General features: G+C 46.5%; 3 pseudogenes; 2 read left to right on the forward strand and 1 right to left on the reverse strand.

The window, feature by feature from the left end:
- The first annotated feature begins 1577 nt into the window (after positions 1 to 1577).
- On the forward strand, positions 1578 to 2361 carry LOC146184192 (serine/threonine-protein phosphatase 4 catalytic subunit B pseudogene; annotated as a pseudogene).
- Positions 2362 to 4096: 1735 nt separating this feature from the next.
- LOC146184193 (serine/threonine-protein phosphatase 4 catalytic subunit B pseudogene) lies at positions 4097 to 4868 on the forward strand (annotated as a pseudogene).
- Positions 4869 to 17321: 12453 nt separating this feature from the next.
- LOC146184194 (kinesin-like protein KIF18B pseudogene) lies at positions 17322 to 19438 on the reverse strand (annotated as a pseudogene).
- Between the last annotated feature and the right edge of the window lie 2215 nt (positions 19439 to 21653).

Below are 21653 nucleotides of genomic sequence, written 5' to 3' on the forward strand. Positions count from 1 at the left end.
TCACATAATTTTGATGCTAACACCTGAAAGTGCCATATAGCGTAAGATGAGAATTAGGGGTTGCTTTTTTAGGGGAAGCGGGTGGGCCTTTATTGCAGAAGGCACCTGCACTACAGTTTGTGCTCAACATATTTTTGTTGAAAGATATATCACTTGGATAGCGCTAGTAATTATTAGTTTAGAAGATTAGGCTTCTTTCATATTCATCTTCCCTGTCCTCAATTACTGAATGTGTTCTCGTAGTATTATTTTTTTCAGCTGCTGCTGCTTGCTGCTACTGCTCGCCTGGAAGCCTGCAAGCCTGCCTGCCTGCCCGCATAGAGGCTTTCTCGTGCTTTTTTGCAGACATACTTATATTATTCAAACTGCTGGACGGCTGACATTTATCATTACTTGCAGCATTCAGATCAAAAGTATACAACTGCTCCTAAAAAAAGAAAAATTGATATTTTCTCTGCCAATTAGGGCGACTATTGAAATCAAGCCAAGTACTGACTATGGTAATATTGGGGAACCGCAACAGCAGAAAATAAGAGTTGGAATAAATTCAATCATGAACGTACACTTTTATTTATCATCTTTTTCACACTGTCCTTGCTGTGCGCACCCCTAAGGGGTGTTGAAGGCTGGTGTGGCACGTTGACACCACCACCCCAAGTGAAGCATGTGTACGTACCCTCGATGCTGGCAACAATAGATAAAGTTTCGATTCTTTTTAAAAAACATACGAAACCAAACTGCTCGTAAATGCGTTGTTTAGCCTTTTAAGACGAAGGATGTGACGCTGCATTGAGCTTGAAATGGAATTCTTTCTCACCTGTGCAGAGTTGCAAAAGTATTCAAAATATCGCACTTCTCAGTGCGAAAGTAAAAATAAATTGCTTTATAAATCTCCTACTCTTCAAAAGTAAACATATTTTGAGTCACCGCTCAAACAAAAGTCTGTACTTCAGGCCGTAGCTGGAAATTCCGCGTGATCTTCAAAACACCAGTGGACGATGATGGTCCGATCTGGACTTCATGACACTAAAGACATAAATAGTAGCCCTGAATGCAATCAATTTCTATGGCGTTATTGTGGGAGCATTTCATAAAGATAGCACCAATGTAAAAATCTAAGTTGAAAATAAAAATGCATGGCCGAGATTGTTAATATTGGTTTTCTCGCACGGCCAACAATCTGCATGAGGCAGAAGACAAAGAGGTTCGAGAATTCAATTCCACCCTCATCCAAATTTACAAACATCCAAATTTTCGCTTAGTATTTTTTTTGGTTCAATAACTTTTGTGATCTTAAATCTTATGCTTTTGTTTTGTTGACAATTACTTTATGCACTAATTCAGTATGTGTAGGACAATTGGCCGTCCACCAGAACAATGACCAAACCCCGTCGTGGGTATGTGCCATATATCAAGGCAGTAGAAGAAGAAGGACAACAAGAACGGCTGACCTACCATTACGACGCTTTCGTTCTTCTAGAAATCTGTCCAGCCGTGATCTACTCGGCAACGTGCTCCGGCTGCTTCCAGTCTCATATTTAGACCGGTAAGTAGATTTCAATCAGACCGCAAAGAAAATGTGCGGAGGCATGGGTGACAGCACTAATCTGTACAGCCAGATCGAGCAACAGCGAAGGTGCGAATTCCTTATTGAGTCCGAGGACAAGTTAGTGTGCGCAAAGCCCGGGAAACTCTTATCAAATTGACTAACTTGCAGATGGTGGACTCACCAGTCAACGTATGTGGTGATATCCACGGCCAGTTTTATGACCTGCAAGAACTGTTTAAAGTTGGTGGAGAGGTCCCCAGTAGCAACTACATCTTCCTGGGAGGCTTTGTCGACCAGAACTTTCACAGTGTAGAGACATTTCGTTTGCTGCTCGCCATCAATTTACGCTACCCAGAACGCATCACACTGATCAGGGGAAACCACGACAGCCGACATGTTTCGATGCTATGCGGCTTTTGTGATGAGTGGTTGCGAAATTACAATTGCCTTGTTGTGTGGCGTTGCTGCAGGGTCCTTGGACTACCTGCCTTTGTGTGCTGTCATCGATGGCAAAATTTTCTGCGTTCATGGAGGTCTGTCACCATCTATCCAAACTCTGGACTTCTGAGCCATGGAGCGCAAGCAGGAGGTGCCCCTGTAGGGGGACCAAGTGTGACCTTCTTTGGTCAGACTCTGGAGGCAAACTAGGCTGGAAGACGAGTCCCAGAGTGACTGGCTACCTCTTGGGAAGCGATGCGGTCACTCTATTCAACGCGACCAAACACATCGATATGATCTGCCACGCCCCCCAACTAGTAAAGGAAGCAGTTCAAAGCGACCACTACAGTAATCTGATTTCTTATCTGATCTAGTGCGGACGCCATGGTGTTAATAAAAACGCGGAGTTCTTTCCTGCACTCTGACGCCTTATTGTTTCTTCATAATTGATCTATTCTGGACACCATGGTGTTATTAAGACACGCAGATTTCTTTCCTGCACACTGCCGCCTTTTCTTGATCACATAATTTTGATGCTAACACCTGAAAGTGCCATATAGCGTAAGATGAGAATTAGGGGTTGCTTTTTTAGGGGAAGCGGGTGGGCCTTTATTGCAGAAGGCACCTGCACTACAGTTTGTGCTCAACATATTTTTGTTGAAAGATATATCACTTGGATAGCGCTAGTAACTATTAGTTTAGAAGATTAGGCTTCTTTTATATTCATCTTCCCTGTCCTCAATTACTGAATGTGTTCTCGTAGTATTATTTTTTTCAGCTGCTGCTGCTTGCTGCTACTGCTCGCCTGGAAGCCTGCAAGCCTGCCTGCCTGCCCGCATAGAGGCTTTCTCGTGCTTTTTTGCAGACATACTTATATTATTCAAACTGCTGGACGGCTGACATTTATCATTACTTGCAGCATTCAGATCAAAAGTATACAACTGCTCCTAAAAAAAGAAAAATTGATATTTTCTCTGCCAATTAGGGCGACTATTGAAATCAAGCCAAGTACTGACTATGGTAATATTGGGGAACCGCAACAGCAGAAAATAAGAGTTGGAATAAATTCAATCATGAACGTACACTTTTATTTATCATCTTTTTCACACTGTCCTTGCTGTGCGCACCCCTAAGGGGTGTTGAAGGCTGGTGTGGCACGTTGACACCACCACTCCAAGTGAAGCATGTGTACGTACCCTCGATGCTGGCAACAATAGATAAAGTTTCGATTCTTTTTAAAAAACATACGAAACCAAACTGCTCGTAAATGCGTTGTTTAGCCTTTTAAGACGAAGGATGTGACGCTGTATTGAGCTTGAAATGGAATTCTTTCTCACCTGTGCAGAGCTGCAAAAGTATTCAAAATATCGCACTTCTCAGTGCGAAAGTAAAAATAAATTGCGTTATAAATCTCCCACTCTTCAAAAGTAAACATATTTTGAGTCACCGCTCAAACAAACGTCTGTACTTCAGGCCGTAGCTGGAAATTCCGCGTGATCTTCAAAACACCAGTGGACGATGATGGTCCGATCTGGACTTCATGACACTAAAGACATAAATAGTAGCCCTGAATGCAATCAATTTCTATGGCGTTATTGTGGGAGCATTTCATAAAGATAGCCCCAATGTAAAAATCTAAGTTGAAAATAAAAATGCATGGCCGAGATTGTTAATATTGGTTTTCCCGCACGGCCAACAATCTGCATGAGGCAGAAGACAAAGAGGTTCGAGAATTCAATTCCACCCTCATCCAAATTTACAAACATCCAAATTTTCGCTTAGTATTTTTTTTGGTTCAATAACTTTTGTGATCTTAAATCTTATGTTTTTGTTTTGTTGACAATTACTTTATGCACTAATTCAGTATGTGTAGGACAATTGGCCGTCCACCAGAACAATGACCAAACCCCGTCGTGGGTATGTGCCATATATCAAGGCAGTAGAAGAAGAAGGACAACAAGAACGGCTGACCTACCATTACGACGCTTTCGTTCTTCTAGAAATCTGTCCAGCCGTGATCTACTCGGCAACGTGCTCCGGCTGCTTCCAGTCTCATATTTAGACCGGTAAGTAGATTTCAATCAGACCGCAAAGAAAATGTGCGGAGGCATGGGTGACAGCACTAATCTGTACAGCCAGATCGAGCAACAGCGAAGGTGCGAATTCCTTATTGAGTCCGAGGACAAGTTAGTGTGCGCAAAGCCCGGGAAACTCTTATCAAATTGACTAACTTGCAGATGGTGGACTCACCAGTCAACGTATGTGGTGATATCCACGGCCAGTTTTATGACCTGCAAGAACTGTTCAAAGTTGGTGGAGAGGGCCCCAGTAGCAACTACATCTTCCTGGGAGGCTTTGTCGACCAGAACTTTCACAGTGTAGAGACATTTCGTTTGCTGCTCGCCATCAATTTACGCTACCCAGAACGCATCACACTGATCAGGGGAAACCACGAGAGCCGACATGTTTCGATGCGGTGCGGCTTTTGTGATGAGTGGTTGCGAAATTATAATTGCCTTGTTGTGTGGCGTTGCTGCAGGGTCCTTGGACTACCTGCCTTTGTGTGCTCTCATCGATGGCAAGATTTTCTGCGTTCATGGAGGTCTGTCACCATCTATCGAAACTCTGGACTTCTGAGCTATGGACCGCAAGCAGGAGGTGCCCCTGTAGGGGGACCAAGTGTGACCTTCGTTGGTGAGACTCTGGAGGCAAACTAGGCTGGAAGGCGAGTCCCAGAGTGACTGGCTACCTCTTGGGAAGCGATGCGGTTACTCTATTCAACGCGACCAATCACATCGATATGATCTGCCACGCCCCCCAACTAGTAAAGGAAGCAGTTCAAAGCGACCACTACAGTAATCTGATTTCTTATCTGATCTAGTCCGGACGCCATGGTGTTAATAAAAACGCGGAGTTCTTTCCTGCACTCTGACGCCCTATTGTTTCTTCATAATTGATCTATTCCGGACACCATGGTGTTATTAAGACACGCAGATTTCTTTCCAGCACACTGCCGCCTTTTCTTGATCACATAATTTTGATGCTAACACCTGAAAGTGCCATATAGCGTAAGATGAGAATTAAGGGTTGCTTTTTTAGGGGAAGCGGGTGGGCCTTTATTGCAGAAGGTACCAGTACTACAGTTTGTGCTCAACATATTTTTCTTGAAAGCTATATCACTTGGATAGCGCTAGTAACCATTAGTTCAGATTTGGCTTCACTCATGTTCATCTTCCCCGTCCTCAATTACTGAATGTGTTCTCGTAGTATTATTTTTTTCAGCTGCTGCTGCTTGCTGCTACAGCTCGCCTGCAAGCCTGCCTGCCTGCCTGCATAGAGGCTTTCTCGTGCTTTTTTGCAGACATACTTATATTATTCAAACTGCTGGACGGCTGATATTTATCATTACTTGCAGCATTCAGATCAAAAGTATACAACTGCTCCTAAAAAAGAAAAATTGATATTTTCTCTGCCAATTAGGGCGAATATTGATATCAAGCCAAGTACTGACTATGGTAATATTGGGGAACCGCAACAGCAGAAAATGAGTCGGAATAAATTCAATCATGAACGTACACTTTTATTTATCATCTTTTTCGCACTGTCCTTGCTGTGGGCACCCCTAAGGGGTGTTGGAAAGCCGGTGTGGCATATTGACACCACCATCCCAAGTGAAGCATGTGTACGTGCCCTCGATGCTGGCAACAATAGATAATGTTTCGATTCTTTTTAAAAAACATACAAAACCAAACTGCTCGTAAATGCGTTGTTTAGCCATTTAAGATGAAGGATATGACGCTGTATTGAGCTTGAAATGGAATTCTTTCTCACCTGTGCAGAGTTGCAAAAGTATTTAAAATATCGCACTTCTCATTGCGAAAGCAAAAATAAATTGCTTTATAAATCTCCCACACTTCAAAAGTAAACATATTTTGAGTCACTGCTCAAACAAACGTCTATACTTCAGGCCGTAGCTGGAAATTCCGCGTGATCTTCAAAACGCCAGTGGACGATGATGGTCCGATTTTGTCTTCATGACACTAAAGCCATAAATACTAGCCCTGAGTGCAATCAATTTCTATGGCGTTATTGTGGGAGCATTTCATAATGATAGCACCATTGTAAAAATCTAAGTTGAAAATAAAAATGCATGGCCGAGATTGTTAATATTGGTTTTCTTGCACGGCCAACAATCTGCATGACGCAGAAGACAAAGAGGTTCGAGAATTCAATTCCACCCTCATCCAAATTTACAAACATCCAAATTTTCGCTTCGTATGTTTTTTCGTTTCAATAACTTTTGTGATCTTAAATCTTATGTTTTTGTTTTGTTGACAATTACTTTATGCACTAATTCAGTATGTGTAGGACAATTGGCCGTCCACCAGAACAATGACCAAAACCCCGTCGTGGGTATGTGCCATATATCAAGGTAGTAGAAGAAGAAGAACAACAAGAACGGCTGACCTACCAATACGAGGTTTACGGTCTTCCAGAAATCTGTCCAGCCGTGATCTACTCGGCAACGTGCTTCGGCTGCTTCCTGCCTCATATTTAGACCGGTAAGCAGATTTCAATCACACAGCAAAGAAAATGTGCGGAGGCATGGGTGACAGCACTAATCTGTACAGCCAGATCGAGCAACAGCGAAGGTGCGAATTCCTTATTGAGTTCGAGGACAAGTTAGTGTGCGCAAAGCCCGGGAAACTCTTATCAAATTGACTAACTTGCAGATGGTGGACTCACCAGTCAACGTATATGGTGATATCCACGGCCAGTTTTATGACCTACAAGAACTGTTCGAAGTTGGTGGAGAGGTCCCCAGTAGCAACTACATCTTCATGGGAGACTTTGTCGACCAGAGCTTTCACAGTGTAGAGACATTTCGTTTGCTGCTAGCCATCAATTTACGCTACCTAGAACGCATCACACTGATCAGGGGAAACCACGACAGCCGACATGTTTCGATGCGGTGCGGCTTTTGTGATGAGTGGTTGCGAAATTACAATTGCCTTGTTGTGTGGCGTTGCTGCAGGGTCCTTGGACTACCTGCCTTTGTGTGCTGTCATCGATGGCAAAATTTTCTGCGTTCATGGAGGTCTGTCACCATCTATCCAAACTCTGGACTTCTGAGCCATGGACCGCAAGCAGGAGGTGCCCCTGTAGGGGGACCAAGTGTGACCTTCTTTGGTCAGACTCTGGAGGCAAACTAGGCTGTGAGACGAGTCCAAGAGTGACTGGCTACCTCTTGGGAAGCGTTGCGGTCACTCTATTCAACGCGACCAATCACATCGATATGATCTGCCACGCCCCCCAACTAGTAAAGGAAGCAGTTCAAAGCGACCACTACAGTAATCTGATTTCTTATCTGATCTAGTCCGGACGCCATGGTGCTAATAAAAACGCGGAGTTCTTTCCTGCACTCTGACGCCTTATTGTTTCTTCATAATTGATCTATTCCGGACACCATGGTGTTATTAAGACACGCAGATTTCTTTCCTGCACACTGCCGCCTTTTCTTGATCACATAATTTTGATGCTAACACCTGAAAGTGCCATATAGCGTAAGATGAGAATTAGGGGTTGCTTTTTTAGGGGAAGCGGGTGGGCCTTTATTGCAGAAGGCACCTGCACTACAGTTTGTGCTCAACATATTTTTGTTGAAAGATATATCACTTGGATAGCGCTAGTAACTATTAGTTTAGAAGATCAGGCTTCTTTCATATTCATCTTCCCTGTCCTCAATTACTGAATGTGTTCTCGTAGTATTTTTTTCAGCTGCTGCTGCTTGCTGCTACTGCTCGCCTGGAAGCCTGCAAGCCTGCCTGCCTGCCCGCATAGAGGCTTTCTCGTGCTTTTTTGCAGACATACTTATATTATTCAAACTGCTGGACGGCTGACATTTATCATTACTTGCAGCATTCAGATCAAAAGTATACAACTGCTCCTAAAAAAAGAAAAATTGATATTTTCTCTGCCAATTAGGGCGAATATTGAAATCAAGCCAAGTACTGAGTATGGTAATATTGGGGAAACGCAACAGCAGAAAATAAGAGTTGGAATAAATTCAATCATGAACGTACACTTTTATTTATCATCTTTTTCACACTGTCCTTGCTGTGGGCACCCCTAAGGGGTGTTGAAAAGCCGGTGTGGCCCGTTGACACCACCACCCCAAGTGAAGCATGTGTACGTGCCCTCGATGCTGGCAACAATAGATAATGATTCGATTCTTTTTAAAAAACATACGAAACCAGTCTGCTCGTAAATGCGTTGTTTAGCCATTTAAGACGAAGGATGTGACGCTGTATTGAGCTTGAAATGGAATTCTTTCTCACCTGTGCAGAGTTGCGAAAGTATTCAAAATATCGCACTTCTCAGTGCGAAAGTAAAAATAAATTGCTTTATAAATCTCCCACTCTTCAAAAGTAAACATATTTTGAGTCACCGCTCAAACAAACGTCTGTACTTCAGGCCGTAGCTGGAAATTCCGCGTGATCTTCAAAACACCAGTGGACGATGATGGTCCGATCTGGACTTCATGACACTAAAGACATAAATAGTAGCCCTGAAAGCAATCAATTTTTATGGCGTTATTGTGGGAGCATTTCATAAAGATAGCACCAATGTAAAAATCTAAGTTGAAAATAAAAATGCATGGCCGAGATTGTTAATATTGGTTTTCTCGCACGGCCAACAATCTGCATGAGGCAGAAGACAAAGAGAGAGTCCTTGCAGAGTGCTTGGACTACCTGCCTTTGTGTGCTGCCATTGATGGCTAGATTTTCGGCGTTCATGGAGGTCTGTCACCATCTATCCAAACTCTGGACTTCTGAGCCATGGACCGCAAGCAGGAGGTGCCCCTGTACGGGGACCAAGTGTGACCTTCTTTGGTCAGACTGGAGGCAAACTAGGCTGGAAGGCGAGTCCCAGAGTGACTGGCTACTTCTTGGGAAGCGATGCGGTTACACTATTCAACGCGACCAATCACATCGATATGATCTGCCACGCCCCCCAACTAGTAAAGGAAGCAGTTCAAAGCGACCACTACAGTAATCTGATTTCTTATCTGATCTAGTCCGGACGCCATGGTGTTAATAAAAACGCGGAGTTCTTTCCTGCACTCTGACGCCTTATTGTTTCTTCATAACTGATCTATTCCGGACACCATGGTGTTATTAAGAAACGCAGATTTCTTTCCTGCACACTGCCGCCTTTTTTTGATCACATAACTTTGATGCTAACACCTGAAAGTGCCATATATCGTAAGATGAGAATTAAGGGTTGCTTTTTTAGGGAAGCGGGTGGGCCTTTTTTGCAGAAGGTACCTGTACTACAGTTCGTGCTCAACATATTATTCTTGAAAGATATATCACTTGGATAGCGCTAGTAACCATTAGTTTAGAAGATTAGGCTTCTTTCATATTCATCTTCCCCGTCCTCAATTACTGAATGTGTTCTCGTAGTATTATTTTTTTTCAGCTGCTGCTGCTTGCTGCTACTGCTCGCCTGCAAGCCTACAAGCCTGCCTGCCTGCCTGCATAGAGGCTTTCTCGTGCATTTTTGCAGTCATAATTATATTATTCAAACTGCTGGACGGCTGACATCTATCATTACTTGCAGCATTCAGATCAAAAGTATACAACTGCTCTTAAAAAAAGAAAAATTGATATTTTCTCTGCCAATTAGGGTGAATATTGAAATCAAGCCAAGTATTGACTATGGTAATATTGGGGAACCGCAACAGCAGAAAATAAGAGTTGGAATAAATTCAATCATGAACGTACACTTTTATTTATCATCTTTTTCACACTGTCCTTGCTGTGGGCACCCCTAAGGGGTGTTGAAAAGCCGGTGTGGCACGTTGACTCCACCACCCAAAGTGAAGCATGTGTACGTGCCCTCGATGCTGGCAACAATAGATAATGATTCGATTCTTTTTAAAAAACATACGAAACCAGACTGCTCGTAAATGCGTTGTTTAGCCATTTAAGACGAAGGATTTGACGCTGTATTGAGCTTGAAATGGAATTCTTTCTCACCTGTGCAGAGTTGCAAAAGTATTCAAAATATCGCACTTCTCAGTGCGAAAGTAAAAATAAATTGCTTTATAAATCTCCCACACTTCAAAAGTAAACATATTTTGAGTCACCGCTCAAACAAACGTCTATACTTCAGGCCGTAGCTGGAAATTCCGCGTGATCTTCAAAATGCCAGTGGACGATGATGGTCCGATTTTGACTTCATGACACTAAAGCCATAAATACTAGCCCTGAGTGAAATCAATTTCTATGGCGTTATTGTGGGAGCATTTCATAAACATAGCACCAATGTAAAAATCAAAGTTGAAAATAAAAATGCATGGCCGAGATTGTTAATATTGGTTTTCTTGCACGGCCAACAATCTGCATGACGCAGAAGACAAAGAGGTTCGAGAATTCGATTCCACCCTCATCCAAATTTACAAACATCCAAATTTTCGCTTCGTATGTTTTTTCGTTCAATAACTTTTGTGATCTTATATCTTATGTTTTTGTTTTGTTGACAATTACTTTATGCACTAATTCAGTATGTGTAGGACAATTGGCCGTCCACCAGAACAATGACCAAAACCCCGTCGTGGGTATGTGCCATATATCAAGGCAGTAGAAGAAGAAGAACAACAAGAACGGCTGACCTACCATTACGAGAGAGAGAGAGAGAGAAAACTTTTAATGAGCATGTAATCAGTAAATATTCGCAGGAGCTGGGTGGTCGGTGCCCCTAGTCCAGGGCTCCGCTGGCAGCAGGTGACTTGCGGACTAGCTGGATAATCCAGGCTTGCTGGTCCAGGTTGTCGCTGGTCAGGGCCGCATCCCACTGCTCGTGTGTCGGGCATGGCACTATTAACGTTGGGTCAGGTTTGTCCTGGCATTCCCAAGAGATGTGAAAGAGTGTGGGGCTTGCGCCGCACCAAGGACAGTAGCTCGTGTATTTTGTTGGGCTTATTAAAAATTTGAAGATTAGGGAATGTGTTTGTTTGTATTTTTCTCCAGTCTATAGCGTCCGAGGAAGGAAGGTGTTTGTGTGGTGGTGAGAAAAGTCTTCTTTCTAACCGTAGGTGTTCCAGCCTGTCGTCGTAGGGTCCTAGGAGAGGGGTGAGGTAGGGATGGGGATCCGCCCGGTTTGTGAGAGCTCGGGCTAGATCATTCGCTACCTCATTTCCTTCTAGGCCTTCGTATCCAGGTGTCCATGTAATTGTGTGCGTCTGGGAGATGGAACGTAATATTGCACACGCTCTTTTGTGAGGTTTTCCGGTCAGGTAGTCCCTGCAGGCTGGTTGGGAGTCCGTCACTACGTGTGATGACTTATTTTGGTTGTCTTGTGTTTTTATGGTGATGGCTATTGCCAGTGATTCCGCTTCCGCAGGATCCTTTGCATAGATCGAAGCCTGAATAATTGGCCTCTTCTTGTGGTCAACTGCAGCTATTGTGAACTTGCCAGGTTCGCCGTAAACCCCTATGTCCACGTAGACAACTTCCGCGTCTTTAGACAATTGTTTTTCCAATGATTTGACTCTGGCTTTCCTTCGACCCTTTTGTAACTCATGGTGCATGTGCTTGGGTATAGGGTTCACATAGATGTTGTTTCTTGTGGATGTCGGAATTTGTGATTTGATCTCAGAAGTTCTTAGTGCCTGCCATAGCCCTAGGTTTGACACGATTTCCCTACCCGCCTGCGTTGTTGTTAGGCGTTGTTTCTGACTCTCTAGAACCGCCTCCTTGAGCTCCTCGAAGTTGTCGTGCACTCCGAGTGCCCAAAGACGTTCCGTTGATGTTGTTGGCGGGAGGTTTAGGGCCGTTTTATAGGCTCCTCTTATGATAGTGTCAATGGCCCTTTTATCAGTGAATCTAATTTCGTGATATGGGAGCCCGTAGGTAATCCTGCTAACGACTAGGGCCTGTACAAGGCGTAGGGTGTCCTCCTCCCTCATCCCTTTCCGGTGCCAGGTCACCCTTCTAATCATTCTGGAAATTTGGTTGACTGTAGTTTTGAGTGTTTTGATTGTATAATCCACTCTCAAATTGCTTTGCAACCACAGCCCCAAAACTCTGATCTTGTCCTTCTCTTGAATTATCTGGTCTCCTAGATAGAGCTGAATTTCTCCTGGGGACTTGTAATTTCTTCTGTGTAGCCTGATAAGTTCGGATTTTTCTGGGGAGCATTGAAGACCACTCTCCCCGGCAAATTCTTCGACTAGGTCTATAGCGGCTTGCAGAGCTTCTTCTTTTTGCGCCAAGGATCCCTGAGTAGCCCAGATGGTGATGTCGTCCGCGTATAAAGTGAAGCCAATATCAGTGCGGGTCAACAGTTTTTTTGCTAAATTTATCATTGCTATGTTAAATAGCATTGGAGAGATTTAGAACCCTGCGGTGTACCTTTGTTCGGCATGGGTACTTTTGATGATCGGATCTCTCCAATTCCTATGGTGGCTGTGCGATCTGAGAGGAAAGCCTTCACGTATTTGAAAATTTTCTCTCCGCAGTTGATATTGTTTAATTCTTGCAATATGGTTTGGTGGCCAATGTTGTCGAATGCTCCTTTGAGATCTAGTGCCAGAATGAAATTTTCGCCTTTTCGGGGTATGGCGTTGATGACTTCTTCCCTAATCCGGAGGAAAGCATCTTGCGTGCAGAATCCCTTGCGGAAGCCCAGCATGCAGGAAGGAAAGATGTTGTTTTCGTCGATGTAATTTTGGAGCCTTAGGTGGACTACTTTTTCATAGAGTTTTCCCAGGCAAGAAGTGAGGGAGATAGGACGGAGACTCTCCACAGCCGGTGGCTTTCCAGCCTTTGGTATGGTGATGATATCCGCGTGTCTCCAAGCTGATGGGACCTGTCCCTTCTCCCACAGTTCTTCGTTGATGTACTTCGTTAGGTCTTGCAGATGTTCGGTGCTTAAGTTCCTAATCATAGCATAGGTGACTTTGTCTCCTCCAGGGGCAGTGTTTCTTGTAAATGTACGGGCGGCTGAGTAGACCTCCGCCAGTGTTATGGGGGAGTCAAGGGAGGTGTTTGGTTGACCCGCATATGAAGTTTGGCAAGCCGGAGTAGGGTCTCCTATGTATTTCTTGTGCATGGCGGTGATCAACTCTGCATCTGTGCCCGGGTATTTATGGGCTATGGTGTGGAGGGTTCTTCTTGCGGCCGTTTTGCTTTTTTGATGTGTCTATCATGCTTCTTAATATTGACCATGTTTTAGCCATGCTTAGGGTACCTTTCAGTGAATTGCAGAAATCTGCCCAGTTTTGCTTGGCGAGCTTTATAGCATACTCTTGTGCTTCAGCCGTAACCTGTGCTATCTTCATTTTAAGTTTTCTATTTAATTTTTGCATTTTCCACCGTTTTAATAGACTTTTTCGGGCGTCCCATAAATGTAGGAGATGTCTGTCTACTTCCGGGGTTTTTGTCGTTGTGTTGATAGTCTTGGTCGTTTTTGCATGAGCATCCTTCAGGCTTTGAACCCAATCTTCAATTGTTGTGATGCCGTCGTGTGGCCGTCTAATTTGTCTGAACTTATCCCAGTCTGTTATTTTAGTAGAGCCAATGTTCCTTTTCATACGGGTTGTCATTAGGGATAAGCTAAGGATTTTGTGATCGCTGCCAAGTGTTTCTTCTAGATTGGTCCAGGTGCAATGTCTTATGTTTTTGGTGAAAGCTAGGTCTGGGCAGGTGTCTCTGCTTACACTGTTTCCTATTCTAGTAGGGGACATGGTGTCCGTCATAAGACAGAGGTCCAGCTGCTCAGCCGCTTCCAACAACTTGGTTCCCTTCGGGGTGTCCTTGTGGTAGCCCCATGCCGTATGTACAGCGTTTAGGTCCCCCATAATAATAAGGGGGTTCGTTCCAGCTATGCGTGTGCATTCCAGTAAAAGTGGCTTGAAATCTTCCTGCGTGTTGCTTGGAGGACTGTAAAGGTTTAGAACAAACACACTCTGCTTTCTTCTTTTTTGAGAGATGATCTCGATGAGAACTTGGTTAATTTCACTGAAGGGAAGGTCTTGCGGTATGACTGTTAGTGTGGGGGCCACTAGTGTAGCTATTTTAGGTGCCGTGTCATGGGTGTATGTGAGGTATCCTTTGAGGTATGTTGTGCATCCTGTTTCTTGGAGACAGATGACGTCCGGAGGTATCGGTTGATTTTGAATAAACATCTGCAGGGAGCTGCGTTTCCTCTTGAAGGAGCGACAGTTCCACTGCCAGAGCTCTAGGTGGTTTGGTTGCCGGTTAGGGGAGGCAGCCATCAGCGTTACTCGCCACTGACTCGCAGTCGCTGAGATCTGTCATGCCAGCGGACCTTCGGTGGGTTTTTAGTCGTGGGTCATCGGGGATTCCCGTGCGTTTTCGCACCATCTGAGTTATTATTTGGATTTTCGAATTGAATTCTTTTTGAACTGCCGCAAATTGAGTTTGCGTGGCAATTTGTTGGTCTTGGAGTTGTTTGGTTAGTTGTGTCATGGTCTGCTGCATTTGAATAATCATTTGTTGCATTTGAGTAAGAATGCTTGGTGCATTTTCTTGAGTGTGAAGTCCGAGAGTTTGCGTAAGCGTTTTCTGCCGTTGCGTTTGGAGTACACTCGCCTGTTGAGGTTGAGATGCGGAGGTGTTTACAGCATTTTGTACCGATTGCGGCTGTATCGATACTATTGATGAGGGTTGGGGGGCAGTTTGCTTCTGACCCATTTGTAGCAGTTGTTGTAGTTGTTGTTCCACCTTATTAAGGCGTTTCTGTTGTTCTGATAGTTTTATTTTCAGTTGTCTATTTTGCTCCTCGAGCCTAGTGCATCCTGGCATGGACCATACCCATTTAGAGCAGTGGGAGAGGCAACCTGAGCCCAGCTTACCCTTTTGCTTTCGTGCTCTAGCTTGTCTGGCGTCGCCCCTATCGCTTCTGGTGGTCCCTGCTGGTTGGGCCTGATCTGTTGTGTCTTCTGTTGGGAATAGTAGGCTGTCAAGTCCCGTCCCTTGGATCTCGATCGGGATTGGGGTCTCTGTTTCTCTGCCAGCTGCTGTTCCTCCTCCTCCGATGAAAATCAGCGGCGCTCCATCGGCTTGATCTTCTGATCTCCCCGGCTGACGTGCTGCTTGGGGGGCTTCTGTTGCTGATTGTTATTGCTTTGTTTAGCTTTGTTGTTGTAACGTCCGATATGTGCCCTGAGGCGCTGCTTGCAGGCCTTGTCTCCCGTTGGGTGGTTTCCCTGGCAGGCCACGCACTTGGCTTCACAGGTGTGGTTTTCCTCTGGTTCATGAAGGCCGCAGTTCCGACATACGTTGGCGTTGGGTGTTGGGCAGACATCCGCTCTGTGGCCTGCCTTGAGACAGTCTTGGCAGATCTGTTGGGTTGGTCGATATGGGTAACATGCCGTCTCTCCCCCGTAATAGATGACGTAGCGGGGGAGAATGGGGCCTATGAATGTTAGCACTGCCGTGCGAGACTTTCCCAACATTCGTGCTTGAACGAGCTCGACCCCTTGTGTGCGTAGTCGGATGTTTGTTAGAAGCTCCTCTGATGGTGTGTTTGGATCCACTCCATGAATAACTCCTCTGATGACGTCCTCAGGCGCCGCCAGGTAGACGTTGACTTCGTAAGCCTTGTTTTCCAAGGTCAAACTCTTGATGTGCCGTATGGCGTCCGCAGTCTCGTCGTAAGGAGTGCTGACTATGATGATGTTCGATCCTGTGCGGGGTCTCACAATAAATTTGGAGAAGTCGCACAATTCCGGGTTGTTGCAGGCAGCCACGATGGCTCTTGAGAACTGGGTAGGAACGAATTTTCTGACTTCCATGCCCTTCTTGGGTCTTATTATCACCTTATAGTCAGTTTTAGGAAGGGGTGGTAATTTCCTCCTCTTCTGAGACGTTGTTTGATCCATAGCCGGCTGTACTGGCGATGCTATCGTTTTCTTCGGTTTCACGACGGTCTGCAGCAAGTGTGTCGGGGGAGCATAGATCTTTCCTGCGATCACGACTTGTTCGCCTCTTGCTAACCTTTGACGATTCTTCTTGCATATGTTTACGTGCCAGTTGGAGTAAAGGTCATCCGGCGTCCAGGCATGACCCTCTTCCATGTCATTAGAAGTTTGGATTTGGACGTCTAATTCCATTCCCTGGTGTTTAGCAGAGTGAGCTGGGTTAGCGGTTGTTGAACACAGACCACTAGATCCCGCTTCGCCTTGGTCTAAGGTATCCATGCGCTCTGGATCGGCATTACTAGGCCTCGCATCGCCTAGCATGGCCGCCGCCGAGGAGCTTCAAAAGCCCATTTTGATGTCCAATAAAACACTCACGGGTTTGAGAAAGGCCTCGGTGAATTCCGGTGACTTCAGGAAGGTCCTCGAAACAAACTTTCCAGGATTTGTTGGATTTTCCAGACAATTTCCTTTCTTGTTAGCCGAGCCCAATCGAAGTACGTCCGCTCCCGTCGGCTTCTTCTTCTCTATGCACCATTACGAGGTTTTCGGTCTTCCAGAAATCTGTCCAGCCGTGATCTACTCGGCAACGTGCTTCGGCTGCTTCCTGCCCCATATTTAGACCGGTAAGCAGATTTCAATCACACAGCAAAGAAAATGTGCGGAGGCATGGGTGACAGCACTAATCTGTACAGCCAGATCGAGCAACAGCGAAGGTGCGAATTCCTTATTGAGTTCGAGGACAAGTTAGTGTGCGCAAAGCCCGGGAAACTCTTATCAAATTGACTAACTTGCAGATGGTGGACTCACCAGTCAACGTATGTGGTGATATCCACGGCCAGTTTTATGACCTACAAGAACTGTTCGAAGTTGGTGGAGAGGTCCCCAGTAGCAACTACATCTTCATGGGAGACTTTGTCGACCAGAGCTTTCACAGTGTAGAGACATTTCGTTTGCTGCTAGCCATCAATTTACGCTACCCAGAACGCATCACACTGATCAGGGGAAACCACGACAGCCGACATGTTTCGATGCGGTGCGGCTTTTGTGATGAGTGGTTGCGAAATTACAATTGCCTTGTTGTGTGGCGTTGCTGCAGGGTCCTTGGACTACCTGCCTTTGTGTGCTGTCATCGATGGCAAACTTTTCTGCGTTCATGGAGGTCTGTCACCATCTATCCAAACTCTGGACTTCTGAGCCATGGACCGCAAGCAGGAGGTGCCCCTGTAGGGGGACCAAGTGTGACCTTCTTTGGTCAGACTCTGGAGGCAAACTAGGCTGGAAGGCGAGTCCCAGAGTGACTGGCTACCTCTTGGGTTGCGCCTATAGCGGCTCCTCAAGACTAAACACACCCTCTTCCACCACTCCATCACCATGCCCTTCCCATCATCCACCACCATCATCCATCATGGGCAAAGCTAACAATGAGGACAGAAAGAGCGATGTCAGAAGCGAATCAAATTCTTAACTTGTTAACCTCAACAGGAGGAAACACAAAGCAAACAGCGTGAAATCAACGTCAATACACCATTCCACAAACAACGTCCAGCTTAGTAACAGGAAGCAAGTGACTGCACTGCGCTGGACGGTTATACAATTTGGATATAACATATCTTCAATGTCAAGGGGAACAGTTACATCGCATCAGTTATCTAATCCCAAACGCTTAGAAGTAAGCGGGGCGATATGATATTGAGAATTAGGCACCTGAACATTACCCAACGCGATAATTCTCATTTTGTAAATATAAAAAGCATGACGAGAAAGACGAAGATCAAAATAAACCCTGAACGTCGCTTACCGCTATCAGCAAGGTGGACATGCCTTAGAGAATAAGTGCACTTTTAACAGAGAAATATTTTGGGTGGCGCTTAGAAGAGACCATTCACTAGGGTGCCCGCATTTGAACCATGTATTTCAATGACGTTCCTCGCAGACAAAGCGTAGATGAGCACCCTCTATCTACGAGAAATTCCTTGTAGGGGGGAGGGGTGGGAGGGCTGCACCCCCTCAGCGCCTCCATAGCCTAGTCCCCTACGCCTGATACCTGCCCCTCTGATGCTTACTCGTCAAGGCAAGCGAAGTGAAGTCAAAGTCCTCTTACCGGATGATGACAGGGCTGGGCGTATTTTGGATCACCTGGTGCCGTTGAAGTCCGCATGGTCCGGTACTGTATACCGGCATTGCAGTTTATCCTGGTACTGCCGCTTTTACTTCTTTTGCAGGCCACAGAATCCCTGGTTCCATGGCTGATACGTACATACTGAAGATTTTTTTTTCACTTCATGACCCACTTTCTTCTCACCCATCCTGTCCTCCCCACTCCTTCACACCCACTTTCCCCTCCCCAGCTTTTCTTCTTCGGAAGCAAAAGCGTATTTAAACCCCTATTTTAACCCCTAATTTAAACTCCTATTTTAAACCCCTAAACCGTATTTAAACCAAACCGGCTTAAGTGGTGACTAATCACCTACCCGGCATCGTAGTTTTTCCTCGTACTGCCGCTTTTGCTTCTTTTGCAGGCCACAGAATCCCTGGTTCCATGGCTGATACGAACATACCGAAGATTTTTTTTTCACTTCATGACCCACTTTCTTCTCTTCCATCCTGTCCTCCCCACTCCTTCACACCCACTTTCCCCTCCCCAGCTTTTCCTTTTCGGAAGCAAAAGCGTATTTAAACCCCTGCCAGTGATCATCGCTATGCCCAGACGAAGACTAGTCCACTTGTCGAAACGTTGGCTCATCTGCGAACTGTGGCGTACCCCATTTACCCTTGTTCAGTTCTTTTTCATACACATCCAGGATGTTCTTCTTGGTCTGCATTTCAATATTCATTGCACGTTCAGCATGCTTGAGCGTGTTGTACGTGTCTGTGCAGCTGAGCTTTGACGGCGTCACAGCGGCGATCATCAGTGTCCAGTACGTCCCACCCAGAGAGTCCTTCAATGTGTGCTTCAGCTTCGAGCCTCGGTACAAAGCCCGCTGCGTCCCATTCTTGGAAAGGGCATCCACGCACTTGCAGAATGCCAGGAGGGACAGGCTTTGTCTTGGTGCCCTCGCGCAGCCTAGCGCCGATGTTCCTGTTGACCGCGCGGCAGCGCGCTCTGAGCCGGCGAGATCGATGAAGCTCATATTTGAAGCGCGGATGCCCTTACTGGTGCCTCTCGCCGTCTCTGTCTGTGTCACATACACCTGGAAGATGGCATGTGACCGTGACGATTCAGCGTTGGCGTCAGTGGCGTGCTGAGTTCCATCCTTGTTTCCTTTCAGCACCTGGTCTAGAAGAGCATCAGCCTCTTTCACCTTATGGATGGAGAGGTTGGAGATGGCGGGGCCCTCCACCGACGCTCCACCGGCAGAAAGCAGGTCACGCACCACCTCATTGTACACATCGAGGTAGGCCACGGCAACATCGCAGGACTGGCTCTCAAAGCGCAGCTAATCTACGTGGTCGTACAAGTGGCTCACGATGAGGGACACCACGCCAGGGCAGTGTTCCATGTCGACCGTAAAGAACGTCGTGCCTGCATCGTTAGCACCGTACGCAAGCACTGAACAGTTGCAGCCATCTACGTGCGTTGTTGCCAGGTCTTTCAAGAATTTATTTTTTGTTTATTTATTTATTTATTTATTTTGTAGTGTCACACCAACGCTCGGTGATTTTCGACGGTGACAAAGACGACGAGCGTATGTGGAAAGGCGCGTGCTAAAAAAAGAAGACGGCAGACAAAAGACGAAGACGCAACAGACTGAGGCGCTAGTTAAACGGTCGACCTGAACACCGACCTGAGCTTCAACGCACCCTTACATTTGGTGGAGGCTGCTGTTTGTTCCCTCCTCTCACGCTGGAGCTTCGCAGCCGCACACTCGCTCCGCCATCCGCTATGCCTGAGGCAACAAGCCAGACCGCCACTCCACACTCGGCTGATCCCACCGCTTCCCCTACAATCCTGTGCTCTGGTGGGCTTCGCCAGCGTGACCCCAGCTTTTTCAGTGGCGCCGACGACCAAGATGTAGACGATTGGCTATCCTCCTACGAACGCGTAAGCGCCTACAACAAGTGGGACGACACCACGAAGTTAGCCAACGTCCTCTTTTACCTGACCGATGTAGCAAATTTATGGTTCCGCAACCACGATACCGACCTACCCACCTGGTCGGCCTTGAAAACGAGCTTTTCCGAGGTGTTCGGCCGCCCCGCTGTGCGCAAACTGCGCGCCGAACAACGCCTCGAAGCCCGCGCTCAGAATCCCGATGAAACGTTCACCAGCTACATAGAGGACATTGTGGATCTTTGTAGACGTGTTGATCCTTGTATGTCCGAAGCTGACAAGATCACCAAAATCGTGAAGGGAATCTCCGACGATGCATTTCACATGTTGACGGCCAGAAACCCCCAAACTGTCGTCGAAGTGGTTCAGCTCTGTCAGAGTTACGACGTCTTCAAAAGGCAACGAGCTTCTACCCGGCGTTCTCTCGTGAACGATCGGTTATTCGTACCTCCGACAGCATGCGGTCTCACTTCTGAACCACCTTCCCTCCTTCCCGAGATCAAGGCCTTTATACGGGAGGAAGTGGCTCGCCAACTATCGCTCCTCCCTGCTTCTGCCGCAATCACTCCGTCGATAGATTTTGCACTTCGACCCACCATCCAGGAGCAAGTTGCAGAAGTTTTACCGCCAACCTCTCAAATTACGCCTGTGACAGCCCCGTTAACGTACGCCGCTGTCGCCGCCAGACCACCACCCTGCCCTGTCGCGTATGCTGCGCCGTTACCACCACCACCACCTCCGCCCCGCCCTTATCTGCCTCCTCGACGTCCAGTCAACAATCCATGGCGGACCTCCGACAACCGCCCAAACTGTTATTCATGTGGCGTTCCTGGCCACGTCGCCCGGCTTTGTCGCCAGCGCACGCAGTCATACCGCAATGGCCCCCGCCTGTACTGTTACAACTACAGTTCAAACTTTGAACCTTCCCCTCCCCCTGTCTCTGCTGGCACTTCTACGGACTCATTTTATCCTGACCGCTCCTCCCGTCGATGGCAGTCTCCCCGCCGTCGTTCCCTCTCGCCGCTGCGCCGTCGCTCTCCAGCTGGCCAGGAGGAAAACTAACAGCCGCAGTTCCGGAGGCAAGAACTGCGTTTTCCTCTACTTGTGCAAGTCCTCCGTCTTCCTCGACCAACGTTATCGAAGTGTTTGTTGATGGCGTCGCAGTTCTCGCTCTTGTGGACACTGGCGCCGCTGTGTCTGTTATAAGTGCCAACCTTTGCCGCCGACTTCTTAAAGTTACGATGCCTGTTTCGAAATTTTTTCTCCGAACTGCCAGCTCACATCGCCTTCAACCGCTTGCGGCGTGCACAGCTCGCATTGTCATTCAGGGTGTTTTGTACGTCGCCGAATTTCTTGTGCTGCCTCACTGCTCTCACGAAATGATTCTGGGTTGCGACTTTCTTACCAGTCATCATGCGATTATTGATTGTGCCCGAGCCAGCATCGAATTTTCTCCGCTTTCACCGGCCGCCTCGTCTGACACACCGCTCCACATCGATAAGATAACTGTGGCCGAAGATACTGACATCCCCGCCTGCTCTACCGTCCTCGTGCCCGTTTCCTGCGCCGGCTTTTCTGATTCGACAGTTCTGTTCACTCCGACTCGCGCCGCTAATCGTCGCCATTGCTTAGTCCTGCCTTTCGCCCTTCTAACTTTCTGTGGT

Source organism: Amblyomma maculatum, chromosome 7 (genome assembly GCF_055883805.1).
Source record: "Amblyomma maculatum isolate TAMU_Amacu chromosome 7, ASM5588380v1, whole genome shotgun sequence".
Lineage (NCBI taxonomy): Eukaryota > Metazoa > Arthropoda > Arachnida > Ixodida > Ixodidae > Amblyomma > Amblyomma maculatum.